Below are 14,715 nucleotides of genomic sequence, written 5' to 3'. Positions count from 1 at the left end.
TTATCAATTTTTACATTACTTATTTTGAGCCTAAGTTATTAAATGTTTATATTTTAGAAGCTTTCTGATTCCCTTAATAGCAAAACTCATTGAAATAACTAAAATACATGCACATTTAATTACATTCTTCAATTATTCTCCTTCTCTTCTCATTTCTTAGTTCTTCTCATGGAGTCATCCTATCCTAATCAGCAGCATTTGACAGATGGTTGTTCACGCCTCAAAATAGTTTCATCATTTGGCTTCTTCAATACTCTTTTCTCTTGGTTTTCTTTCTAGTTAACTGGCCTCTCCTTTTCTGGACCTTCCTCATCTGCCCAAACTCTAAGGGTTGGAGGCCCCAGGGCTTAGACCTGGTACCTCTTTTTTTTCCTATTTGCCTTCATTCCCTAGGTGATCCCATCCAGTCTCATGTTTTTAAATATAATCTAAATCCTCCTAACTCCAAAATTCATACCTCCAGCCCAGCCCTCTCCTCTAAATTTAATACTCAGTTATCCTACTGCTCACTTGATATCTTCATTTCAGTGACAAATTGCACTTGGCTACAATGGTAAGCTGTCAATATGATTTTTAGCCCCTAGGGTTTTACATTTATTTTTTGGCAAATTCTGGTGTGCATTTATACGAATAATTGTTATATTTTAATCCAACTTTGTTGGTATGTTTTCATATAAGGTTCCCACTACCCCACAATAATTAGTATATTATATTGTCAAATATATTCTATCATCAACTTTCTGCTCACTTTAATTAGAATCCTCACTGGTACCTTAAAGACTTAACTTTTTAAACTTTTCTCTATATGATTGGCCATTAAACTCTGTGTGTTAAACCAATGCAAAATCTCCTGCTTTTTTTCTAACTTTTTCTGCTTCTATTAGTATTGTCTAAATACTTATCACCTTTTGCCTTGATATTTAAACTATCTCTTATCTAGCTACTTGCATTGAATTTCTGTTCTCTTGAACTTTAGTATCAGTCCTCACTGTATATCAGAAGCATCTGAGAGCTTTCAAAAACTAGCAAGGTGCAGGGACCACCCCAGTTATTTTAATTTAATTGGTCTAGCATAAGACCTGGGCATAGGTATTTTTAAAACTCCCCAGGTGAGGACAGCATGCAGCTAGGGTTGAAAACCACAGATATATTGGATTACTCATTAGTCTCAACAATCTACTTTCTCACCTTGATGTTTTCCAAGCTTTCTTTCTTCTAATGATTTTGTTCTACACACAAACCTTTCAAAATCAAATCAAATTTTAAGTCTAAGCCCAAACGCCATCACCTTCAAAAGCCTTACTAAATAATGACATCAATGAATAACAGTCTGTCTTTGTCCACTACATGTCCATGGTATATACTACATACATTCTATATATATAAGAGCTTCCTTGTACAATGGTACACATGTCCAACTTCCCTAATGTATCTTATACAGTGGACAAGGATCATGTTTAATTCATTATTGAATATCCCATTATTAGAGAGTCTTACATGTATTTGGTGCATTAAACTAAATTGAATTATAACCAATATAAACATACATAACTATCCATGTGCAAACCAATATTTTAGGCATTTAAAATCAAACACTAAAATATATGCATATTTAAAAATCATAATAATCCCATAGTGAGAAAAATGTTATAATTTGTCATTTCCAGTTATGTTGATATTTTAATGAGAGATACTTTCCTAAAAGTATATTGATACAAAGTGAAAACACTACAAGGAATATAAGACTGTGCAGTATATTATAACACTGGTTCATTATAAACAGAGATTAAATTTCTAAGTGATGTTTTCAGGTCACATTTTCTTAATATTTTCTGTGGTAAGATCACAAGTGAATCTGAAAACAGTATAGGGAGTATGATTTTACAGTACATTGTGTTCTGAGTGATAATAATAGTTCCTAACAAAGTCTAATAAAAGGCACAGACATTCTGTTACAAATATCACTTGGTTCATCTAGAAGATAGGACGTAGGAATAAGACGGTCACGTCCAATTCCACATGGATTGTCAGCTCGGATCCTGGTTTTTGCACAGTTTACCTTTCGAACATGATCCGAGTGACATTTCACAAATTCCTGGATAAATGTTGCTACACTCTGCTAGGAGAGAGACAGGCTATGTCATGCACAGATCAATAATAGCACTGTGTTTCATCAGCCTCAAAATCAAAAGTACTTCATCTGGCAAAAGCCATGGCCCTGGAGAATCTGACATATATAAACTGAATACCCTACAAGGAATGTGTACTACACAAGCTATTGGGGTAAGATAAAAGAAAACTCTGGAGATTAACAATGAAGTACAATAAGAGAGTACTAGTTTTCTACTTCATTATTACGAGAGGCATGAAAACAGATCATAAAAATGGAAATGAGGCTATTTAAAATTCTACAATTCCTGACAGAAAAAAAATGGGTCCTGAACAATAAACACCTTCAATCTTTTTAATAAAGGCTGTTATGTAAATAAATATAAAGCAAAGACAAATATAAGTTTAGTATACAATAGTAACCATATAAATCTCTGTAGACGAAAATGGTGTTTTGGAGATCCACAAAATACAAAATTATACGGTTTACTTCAGACTTAGTAGTTATCATGTTCAATGTTTATTTGCTAAATTAACCTAAAGACCCAAAGTATTTGTTGACTAGGTTATGCTCTGTGGTTTTTAATGCCAGATTCTGACACTTGGCAAAAGTCCTTTATTTGGGGATATATTAAACTTATTTAAGATTAATTCGTTTATGTAATTGGACAAGAGACGAAGCAAACTTGAAAACTCAAATCCTAAAATGAACCTGCTTTGTTTCAGATGGATGTTACCAAAAAAGTTTCTGAGAAGAAAAATCTGCTGTTGCAGAATTTAGCTGTATCTGATTCAGGGGGCAGGGGAATCAAGAATTCATCAAGACTCTCCTCCCCACGGTCCAGGCAGCTGGTCGACTAGGCCGTTGGCCCTCAAGCGGTGCCTTGTCCCTTATTTAGCTCTGGGGAGTGCCTGGCAGACATGAGGGCTGTAGAGATGGACTTGGAGGGCAGACAGGTAAAACTACTTTAGAAGGTGCACTTCCTACCTGTACGAATCCTCTTCTCCTGGGGCTTGTGGATGGAAGAGTTTTAAAGGGCGGATGGATAGCTTGTGAGGAAGGAAGGTTGAGAAGTCAGAGGCCTGCAATGTGAGTCACAAAAGAGTCTAGAATGGGCTTTCGGCTTAGATGGAAGTAGGCTCTGTGCAGCAGTCCCAGAAGACTTGCACAAGAAGAGGTTCAGACAACAGAAAATAATCCTAAGCAGTTGTACAGTGGGTTTCCATTGAAAGTGATTTTTGCTGAATTTGGAGGATATAAAGTTGTAAGCATTGAATCTCTGAATGAGGTTCATCCATCTGAAGGATCTTCAAGATGGCACAGGAGTAAGACATGGAGATCCCCTTCCTCCCCATAAATACATAAAAAATACATCTACATGTGGAACAACTCCTATAGAACACCTACGGAACACAGGCAGAAGACCTCAGAATTTCCAAAAGGCAAGAACTCCCCATGTACCTGGCCATGTTGCTGACAGGGTCTTGGTGCTCCGGCCAGGTGTCAGGCCTGAGCCTCTGAGGTGGGAGAGCTGAGTTCATGACATCTGTCCACCAGAGACTTCCCGGCCCCTCATAATATCAATAGGTGAGAGTTCTCCCATAGATCTCCATCTCAATGCTAAGACCCAGCTCCACTCACCAACCAGCAAGCTACAGTGCTGGACACCCCATGCCAAACAACTAGCAAGAAAGGAACACAACCCCATCCATTAGCAGAGAGGCTGCCTAAAATCATAATAAGTTCAAAGACACCCCAAAACACACCACCAGATGCAGTCCTGCACACCAAAAGATAAGATCCAGCCTCATTCATCAGAACACAGGCACCAGTTCCCTCCAAAAGGAAGCCTACACAACCCACTGAACCAAACTTACCCAGTGGGAGGAGACACCAAAAACAACAGGAACTATGAGCTTGCAGCCTGTGAAAAGGAGACCCCAAACACAGTAAGTTAAGCAAAATGAAAAGACAGAGAAATACAAAGCAGCTGATGGAGCAAGGTAAAACCCACCAGACCAAACAAATGAAGAGGAAATAGGCAGTCTACCTGAAAAAGAATTCAGAGTAATGATAGTAAAGATTATCCAAAATCTTGGAAATAGAATGGAGAAAATAAAAGAAACATTTAACAAGGACCTAGAAGAACTAAAGAGCAAACAAACAAGGATGAACAACACAGTAAATGAAATTAAAAATTCTCTACAAGGAATCAGTAGCAGAATAACTGAGGCAGAAGAAAGGATAAGGGACCTGGAAGATAAAATAGTGGAAATAACTACCACAGAGCAGAATACAGAGAAAAGAATGAAAAGAATTGAGAACAGTCTCAGAGACCTCTGGGACAATATCAAGTGCACCAACATTTGAATTATAGGGGGCTCAGAAGAGAAAAAGAAAGGGACTGAGAAAATATTTCAAGAGATTATATTGAAAACTTCCCTCATATGGGAAAGGAAATTGTCAATCAACTCCAGGAAGCACAGAGTCCCATACAGGATAAATCCAAGGAGAAACACGCCAAGACACATATTAATCAAAAAATCAAAAATTAAATACAAAGAAAAAATATTGAAAGCAGCAAGGGAAAAGCAACAAATAACATAAAAAGGAATCCCCATAAGGTTAACAGCTGATCTTTCAGCAGAAACTCTGCAAGCCAGAACGGAGTGGCAGGACATAGTTAAAGTGATGAAAGGGAAAAACCTAAAACCAAGATTACTCTACCCAGCAGGAATCTCATTCAGATTCAATGGAGAAATTAAAACCTTTACAGACAAGCAAAAGTTAAGAGAATTCAGTACCACAAAACCAGCTTTACAACAAATGCTAAAGGTACTTCTGTAGGCATGAAACACCAGAGAAGGAAAAGACATACAACTACAAACCCAAAACAATTAAGAAAATGGTAGTAGGAACATACATGTTGATAATTACCTTATATGTAAATGGATTAAATGCTCCAACCAAAAGACACAGACTGGCTGAATGGATAGAAAAACAAGGCCTGTATATACGCTGCCTACAAGAGACCCACTTCAGACCTAGGGACATGTACAGACTGAAAGTGAGGGCATGGAAAAAGATGTTCCCTACAAATGGAAATCAAAAGAAAGCTGGAGTAGCATTTCTTATATCAGACAAATTACACTTTAAAATAAAGACTATTACAAGAGACAAAGAAGGACACTACAGAATGATCAAGGGATCAATCCAAGAAGAAGATATAACAATTTTAAATATTTATGCACCCAACATTGGAGCACCACAATACACAAGGCAAATGCTAACAGCCATAAAAGGGGGAATTGACAGTAACACAATCACAGTAGGGGAATTTTAACACCCCACTTTCAACATGGACAGATCATCCAAAATGAAAAAATATAAGGAAACACAAGCTTTAAATAACACAACAGACCAGACAGACTTAATTGATATTTTTAGGACGTTCCACCCGAAAGTGGAAGAATATACTTTCTTCTCAAGTGAACATGGAACGTTCTCCAGAATAGACCACATATTGGGTCACAAATCAAGCCTTGGAAAATTTAAGAAAACTAAATAGTATCAAGCACCTTTTCTGACCACAACGCTATGAGACTAGAAATCAATTACAGGAAAAAAAACAGTAAAAAACACAAATCCATGGAGGCTAAACAGTGCACTGCTAAATAAGCAAGAGATCACTGAAGAAATCAAAGAAGAAATTTAAAAAACCCGAGAAACAAATGACAATGAAAACATGACAATCCAAAACCTATGGGAAGCGGCAAAAGGAGTTCTAAGAGGGAAGTACATAGGATTTCAAGTTCACCTCAAGAAACAAGAAAAATCTCAAATAAACAATGTAACCTTACACCTAAAGCAACTAGAAAAAGAAAAACAAAGAAAACCCAAAGTTAGGAGAAGGAAAGAAATCATAAAGATCAGAGTAGAAAGAAATGAAATACAAAAGAAGAAAATGATAGCAAAGATCAATAAAACTAAAATTTGGTTCTTTGAGAAGATACACAAAATTGATAAAGCTTTAGCCAGACACATCAAGAAAAAAAGGGAGAGGACTCAAATCAATGAAATTAGAAATGAAAAAGGAGATATTACAACTGACACTGCAGAAATATAAAAGATCATAAGAGACTACTACAAGCAACTATATGCCAATAAAATGGACAACCTGGAAGAAAGGGACAAATTCTTGGAAAACTACAACTTTCCAAGACTGAACAAGGAAAAATTAGAAAATATAAACAGACCAATCGCAGGTAATGAAATTGAAACTGTAATTAAAAATCTTCCAGGGCTTCCCTGGTGGCACAGTGGTTAAGAAAACGCCTGCCAATGCAGGGGACATGGGTACGACCCCTGGTCCGGGAAGATCCCACGTGCTGCAGAGCAACTAAGCCTATGTGCCACAACTACTGAGCCTGTGCTCTAGAGTCTGTGCGCCACAACTACTGAAACCTGCGTGCCTAAGAGCCTGTGCTGCACAGCAAGAGAAGCCACCAAAATAAGAAGCCTGTGCACTGCAAAAAGAGTAGCCCCTCTTCGCCGCAACTGGACAAAGCCTGCGTGCAGCAACGAAGACACAACAAGGCCAAAAATAATAATCAATAAATAAAATAAATACATTTATAGAAAACAAAATCTTCCAGCAGAGAGGGTGTGGAGAAAATGGAACCCTCTTGCACTGTTGGTGGGAATGTAAATTGATACAGCTACTATGGAGAACAGTATGGAGGTTCCTTAAAACACTAAAAATAGAACTACCATACGACCCAGCAATCCCACTACTGGGCATATACCCTGAGAAAACCATAATGCAAAAAGAGTCATGTACCACAATGTTCATTGTAGCACTATTTACAGTAGCCAGGACATGGAAGCAACCTAAGTGTCCATCAACAGATGAACGGATAAAGAAGATGTGGCACATATATACAAAGTAATATTACTCAGCCATAAAAAGAAATTCAGTTATTTGTAGTGAGGTGGATGGACCTAGAGTCTGTCATACAGAGTGAAGTAAGTCAGATATAGAAAAACAAATATCATATGTTAACACATATATATGGAATCTAAAAAAAAAAAAAGGTTCTGAAGAACCTAGGGGCAGGACAGGAATAAAGACATAGAGACTGGACTTGAGGACACAGGGAGAGGGAAGGGTAAGCTGGGACGAAGTGAGAGAGTAGCACTGATACATATACACTACCAAATGTAAAACAGATAGCTAGTGGGAAGCAGCTGCATAGCACAGCAAGATCAACTTGGTACTTTGTGACCACCTCGAGGGGTGGGATAGGGAGAGTGGGAGGGAGACGCAAGATATGGGGATATATGTATATGTATAGCTGATTCACTTTGTTATAAAGCAGAAATTAACACAACGTTGTAAAGCAATTATACTCCAATAAAGATGTTAAGAAAAATAAAAAAACGTAAAAAAAAAATCTGCCAGCAAATAGAAGTCCAGGACCAGATGGCTTCACAGGTGAATTCTATCAAACATTTAGAGAAGAGTTAACACCTATCCTCCTCAAACTCTTCCAAAAATTGCAGAGGGAGGAACAATCTCAAACTCATTTTATGATGCCATCATCACCCTGATACCAAAACTAGACAAAGATACTACAAAAAAAGAAAATTATAGACCAATATCAATGATGAACATAGATGCAAAAATATTCAATAAAATACTAGCAAACAGAATCCGACAACATATGAAAAGGATCATACACGATGATCAAGTGGGATTATCCCAGGGATGCAAGGATTCTTCAATAAACGTAAAACAATCAATGTGATACACCATATTAACAAATTAAAGAATAAAAACCATACGAACATCTCAATAGATGTAGAAAAAGTTTCTGACAAAATTCAACACCCAATTATGATAAAAACACTCCAGAAACTGGGCACAGAGGGAACCTCCCTCGACATAATAAAAGGTATATATGACAAACCCACAGCAAATATCATTGTCAATGGTAAAAAACTGAAAGCATTTCTTCTAAGATCAGGAACAAGACAAGGATGTTCACTCTTGCCACTATTATTCAACATAGTTTTGGAAGCTTTAGCCACTACAATCAGAGACGAAAAAGAAATAAAAGGAAACCAAATCGGAAAAGAAGAAGTAAAACTGTCACTGTTTGCTGATGACATGATACTATACATAGAAAATCCCAAAGATGTGACCAGAAAACTACTAGAGCTAATCAATGAATTTGGTAAAGTAGCAGGATACAAAATTAACACACAGAAATTTCTTTCATTACACTATACACTAACACTATACACTAACAAAGAAAGATCAGAAAGAGAATTTAAGGAAACAATTCCATTTACCATCGCAACAAAAAAATAAAATACCTAGGAATAAACCTACCTAATGAGGCAAAAGACCGGTACTCAGAACACTATAAAACACTGATGAAAGAAATCAAAGATAACATAAAGAGATGGAAAGATATACCATGCTCCTGGATTGGAAGAATCAATACTGTGAAAATGACTATACTACCCAAAGCAATCTACAGGTTCAATGCAATCCCTATCAAATTACCACTGGCAATTTTCACAGAACTAGAACTAGAAATTTTACAATTTGTATGGAAACACAAAAGACCCTGCATAGCGAAAGCAATCTTGAGTAAGAAAAACGGAGCTGGAGGAATCCAGCTCCCTGATTTCAGACTATACTACAAAGCTACACTAATCAAGACAGTATGGTACTGGCACAAAAACAGCAATATAGATCAATGGAACAGGATAGAAAGTCCAGAGGTAAACCCATGCACATATGGTCACCTTATCTATGATAAAGGAGTCAGGAATATACATAGTGGAGAAAAGACAGCCTCTTTAATAAGTGGTTCTGGGAAAAATGGATAGACAAATCAAAAAGAATGAAATTAAAACATACCCTAACACCATACACAAAAATAAACTCAAAATGGATTAAAGACCTAAATGTAAGGCCAGACACTATAAAACTCTTAGAGGAAAACATAGGCAGAACACTCTATGACATAAGTCACAGGTAGATCCTTTTTGACCCACCTCCTGGAGAAATGGAAATGAAAACAAAAATAAACAAATGGGACCTAATGAAACTTCAAAGCTTTTGCACAGCAAAGGAAACCTTGAACAAGACGAAAAGACAACCCTCAGAATGGGAGAAAATATTTGCAAACGAAGCAACTGACAAAGGATTCATCTCCAAAATATACAAGCAGTGGGCTTCCCTGGTGGTGCAGTGGTTGAGAGTCCGCCTGCCGATACAGGGGACATGGGTTCGTGCCCCAGTCCGGGAAGATCCCACATGCCATGGAGCGGCTGCACCCGTGAGCCATGGCCGCTGAGCCTGCGCGTCCAGAGCCTGTGCTCCACAACGGGAGAGGCCACAACAGTGAGAGGCCCGCATACCGCAAAAAAAAAAAAAAAATATATATATATATATATACACACACATATATATATATATATATGCAAGCAGCTCATGCAGCTCAAGAAAACAAACAACCCAATCCAAAAATGGGCAGAAGACCTAAAAAGACATTTCTCCAAAGAAGATATACAGATTACCAATAAACACATGAAAGAATGCTCAGTATCACTAATCATTAGAGAAATGCAAATCAAAACTACAATGAAGTATCACCTCACACTGGTCAGAATGGCCATCATCAAAAAATCTACAAACAATAAACGCTGGAGAGGGTGTGGAGAAAAGGGTACTCTCCTGCACTGTTGGTGGGAATTTAAATTGATACAGCCAGTATGGAGAACAGTATGGAGTTTCCTTAAAAGCTAAAAATAGAACTACCATATGACCCAGCAATCCCACTACTGGGCATATACCCTGAGAAAACCATAATTCAAAAAGATACACATACCACAATATTCACTGCAGCACTATTTACAGTAGCCAGTACGTGGAAGAAACCTAAATGTCCATCAATAGATGAATGGATAAAGAAGATGTGGCGCATATATACAATGGAATATTACTTGGCCATAGAAAGGAATGAAATTGAGTTTTTGGTAGTGAGGTGGATGGACCTAGAATCTGTCATACAGAGTGAAGTAAGTCAGAAAGAGAAAAACAAATATCGTATGCTAACCCATACATATGGAATTGAAAAAAGCGGTACTGATGAACCTAGTGGCAGGGCAGGAATAAAGACACAGATGTAGAGAATGGACTTGAGGGTACAGGGTGGGAAGGGGAAGCTGGGATGAAGTGAGAGAGTAGCACTGACATATATACATTACCAAATGTAAAATGGATGGCTAGTGGGAAGCTGCTGCATAGCACAAGGAGATCAACTTGATGCTTTGTGATGACCTAGAGGGGTGCGATAGGGAGGCTGCAGAAAGAGGGGATATGGGGATATATGTATACATATAACTGTTTCACTTTGTTGTATAGCAGAAACTAACACAACATTGTAAAGCATTTATAGTCCAATAAAGATATGAAAAAAAAAATAAAAGAGTCTGCCTGCCAATGCAGGGGACATGGGTTTGAGCCCTGGTCCAGGAAGATCCCACATCTTGCAGAGCTACTAATCCTGCGTGCCGCAACTACTGAGCCTGCACTCTAGAGCCCGTGAGCCACAACTACTGAGCCCACGACCCACAACTACTGAGCCTACGACCCACAACTACTGAAGCCTGCACACCTAGAGCCTGTGCTCCGCAACGAGAAGCCGCCGTAATGAGAAGCCCGTGCACCACAATGAAGAGTAGCCCCTGCTAGCCACGACTAGAGAAAGCCTGCGTGCAGCAACGAAGACCCAACGCACCCAAAAAGAAGAAAAAATTAAGATTCTTTCATGTTATATTGTGTGTCAATATTTCACTAATATTGGTGATTTAATAATATTCCTTGTATGAATATATCACAATCTGTTTATCCGCTCACTAACAAACGGACATTTCTGTTGTTTCTGCCTTTTGGCTATTATTAATAATGCTGCTATGAATAATACTGCCTTAACATTGACTGTCTTCTTATATGGTGTCTTAAGGTAAGATAGAGGCAAGAGATTGGGTTTTCTCATTTCTTTTCTGAGCATGCACATAGCTCTATGAATGCATATGTCCTCTAGATTCCCAAGAATATGTCAGAGCCTTTCAAAACTCTTATGGGCATCTCATTCCCCATTCAAGCTATTTGGTTAATATATTGTTTGACGAAAACTGGAATCCATCACTCTCAGGCAACCTGAAGTTAAGACACTTGCCTGTACTGTAGCTGACAACCCCATCCACCAACCCCTCCCTGCCAAGAAGAGAGCTGTCCACACTGAATGAGATCAGAGTGCCTGGGGTCTTCCAGAGAACCAACGGATAGAGCAAATAATGACAATTAATTGGGAATGAGGCTTACAAGGAGCTCCAGTTCCATTCTGCTTCTTCTGATAGCTGCCAGGATGCATGGGGAACATGCACTATTATTTTTCCAAGACTACTGCTGACCTGGGACAAATTAAAATGCCTGTTCCATCAAAGTTTCCTGTTCTTATCTAGACACATTTGTTTTTCTTGAATTAACACTCCTTAGATCCTTGCAAGTATGGTTAATTTCCAGAGTTTCACTGAAGAATTGTAAGTGATTCCTAATATGCACACAGAGTCTCTATAAAATGCTTTATAGTTTTCATGTAAAATACCTCTGCTTGATCTTCAATCTTTTTAAAGATAAGGAATTCATCTTTTCAGCTTAGAAGACCTGTAACTTCCTTGAACCATCTATTAATTCCCTTAGGAATATTACATTAACGCTTAGACGACTTGGTTCTGTACCCAGTGTTATGAAAATGTTGATTCTCAACAATTTTTGCCCTTTTTCCCATTGTTTTTATGGAAGAGTAAATTTTCAAAGTCCTTACACTAATAGTGATATATGCTACAACATGGATGAACTTTGAAAACATTATGCTAAGTGAAAGAAGCCAGACACAAAAGGCCAGGTATTGTTGATTCCATCTATATTAAATGTCTAGAATACGCAAATCCAAATAAACAGAATGTAGATTAGTGATTGCCTAGGGCTCAGAGAGATGGAGAAATGGAAGGATGGTAAGCAAAGGGTTCAGGGTCTCTTTTTGACATTATGAAAATGTTCTAAAATTGATTTTGGTGATGGTTGCACAACTTTGTCCATATTGTAACAACCACTGAATTAAATGATAGAATTGTCTGGTATGTGAATTATGTTTCATTAAAGTTACTGCCAAAAATAATAATAGTGGGTGATTTTACCCACTCTCAATAATTGATACTTCATTTACCTCACTCTCAATAATTGACAAAACTGAACAGAAAACCAGCAACAACAGAAGAGTTGAACATCAGTATTAACCAACTACATGTAAGAGATATATATAGAACACCCAACCCAACAACAGCAAAATACAAATTCTTATCAAGTGCAAATGGAACATTCTCCAAGATCTACTATATGTTAGGTCACAAAACAAGTCTTAATACATTTATAAAAACCAGATCATAGAAAGTAACTTCCAGTGTAAGTGTGGAACATAGGTCAAGATTGGGTATAAGTCCACTCTTGGAATAAAGGCCAAACACATTTCCTGTTAGTACAACTAGTATACCACTAATCTTTTATAAGTAAAACATTTCTAAGCATTGCTTGAATCAAATCACTAGATATTGGAAGTAGGGAATTTATAATTTAAAATTATGTGTGATAGTGGTTTAAAAAGTATTTTCTAGAATGATGAAAATATTACTTCTGTGTAAACAATAAATCATTCCTTACACACACAAATACCTTTAAGAATGGATACTTGAGCAGTCTCCCAAGGCAATAGAAATAAAAGCAAAAATAAACAATAATATTGGGAACTAATCAAACTTACAAGCTTTTGCACAGCAAAGGAAACCATAAACAAAACAAAAAGACAACCTACCAACTGGGAGAAAATATTTGCAAGTGGTGTGACCAACAGAAGCTTAATTTCCAAAATATACAAACAGATCATACAATTCAATAACAACAACAGCAAAGAAAAATTCAATCAAAAAAGGGCAGAAGACCTAAGTAGACATTTCTCCAAAGAAGACATACAGATGGCTCATAGGTACATGAAAAGATGCTCATCATTGTTAATTACTAGAGAAATGAAAATCAAAACTGCAATGAGGTACCAACTCACACCAGTCAGAATGGCCATCATCAAAAATTTACAAATAACAAATGCTGGAGAGGGTGTGGAGAAAAGGGAATCCTCTTACACTGATGGTGGGAATGTACATTGTTGTAACCACTATGGAAAATAGTATGGAGGGTCCTCTAAAAACTAAAAATGGAGTTGCCATATGATCCAGCAATCCCACTCCTGAGGATACACCCAGACAAAACTATAATTCAAAAAGATACATGCACCCCTATGTTCAGAGCAGCACTATTTACAATAGCCAAGACATGGAAACAACCTAAATGTCCATTGACAGATGAATGGATAAAGATGTGGTATACACACACACACACACACACACACACACACACACAATGGAATATTACTCAGCCATTAGAAAGAATGAAATAATGCCATTTGCAGCAACACAGTTGGACCTAGGGATTTTCATACTAAGAGAAGTAGGTCAGAAAGAGAAAGTCAAATACCATATGATATCACTTATATATGAAATCTAAAATACAACACAAATGAACATATCTATGAAACAGAAGAGACTCAGAGACACAGAGAACTTGTGGTTGCCAAGGGGGAGGAGGGGTGGGGAAAGGAAGGATTGGGAGTTTGGGATTAGTAGACGCAAACTATTATATACAGGATGGATAAACAAGGTCCTGCTGTATAGCACAGGGATTACATTCAATTCCTTGTGATAAAACCATAACAGAAAGGCATATGAAAAAGAATATATATGTATAATTGAGTCACTTTGCTGTCAGCAGAAATTAACACAACATTGTAAATCGACTATACTTCAATAAAAAATTTTTAAAAAGAATAGAGACTTAAGGAATAATCTGTTCTTTTTTATTTACTTTAAGATTAAATTATGATAACCAGCAGTAAGGTATACTGTGTCTAAAAATTGTTACAGAAAACTCAGCTCACCTGAGTAAAAATATATGTGCTATAGGAACACATTAATATAGATATTTAAATTAAAATCTTCACATTTTATACTAGTATTTGCAAAGAAGAGCTGGGGCAATTACTAGTTAATAATGTGATTTATAATGATAAATGGAAAGTTTTAGACATGGGCAAATGGGCGAGCTAAATGAATTTATGGAGCCTGCTTTTAAAATCTAAGCTATAACAGAATAAATATGACATAAAAATTTTAAGGTAAAGAAAAAAACTAAGTGGAAAAGGAATTCTAGTAAAATACTTGTCAAAAGATTTGGAGTTCTCCTTAATAAGACCTTATTTAAGAAATCTAGATATTAAACATTTCATCAGTTAGCAGTGTCTGGGAAATTTTTAAACTCATAGACATGTCTAACACAAATATGAACCAAACAACACATGTAAAACAAAATATCCATTTTTGTAATATAGTCTACTGGAATTTATTTGTAAAGTTCCCTT

The 14,715-nt window shown here is 37.0% G+C and overlaps 1 protein-coding gene across 4 annotated transcripts in view; it reads right to left on the bottom strand.

Moving 5' to 3' along the window:
• Nucleotides 1-14,715, bottom strand: part of CNTLN (centlein) — a gene marked incomplete at its 5' end in the record, with an annotated part of 329,914 nt that overhangs the window by 72,902 nt on the left and 242,297 nt on the right. The window lies entirely within an intron of this gene.

Source organism: Grampus griseus (genome assembly GCF_964374135.1).
Source record: "Grampus griseus genome assembly, chromosome: 6".
Classification (NCBI taxonomy): Eukaryota; Metazoa; Chordata; class Mammalia; order Artiodactyla; family Delphinidae; genus Grampus; species Grampus griseus.
Note: the sequence above shows the minus strand (reverse complement) of the source record. Positions and strands in the feature narration are given on the sequence as shown.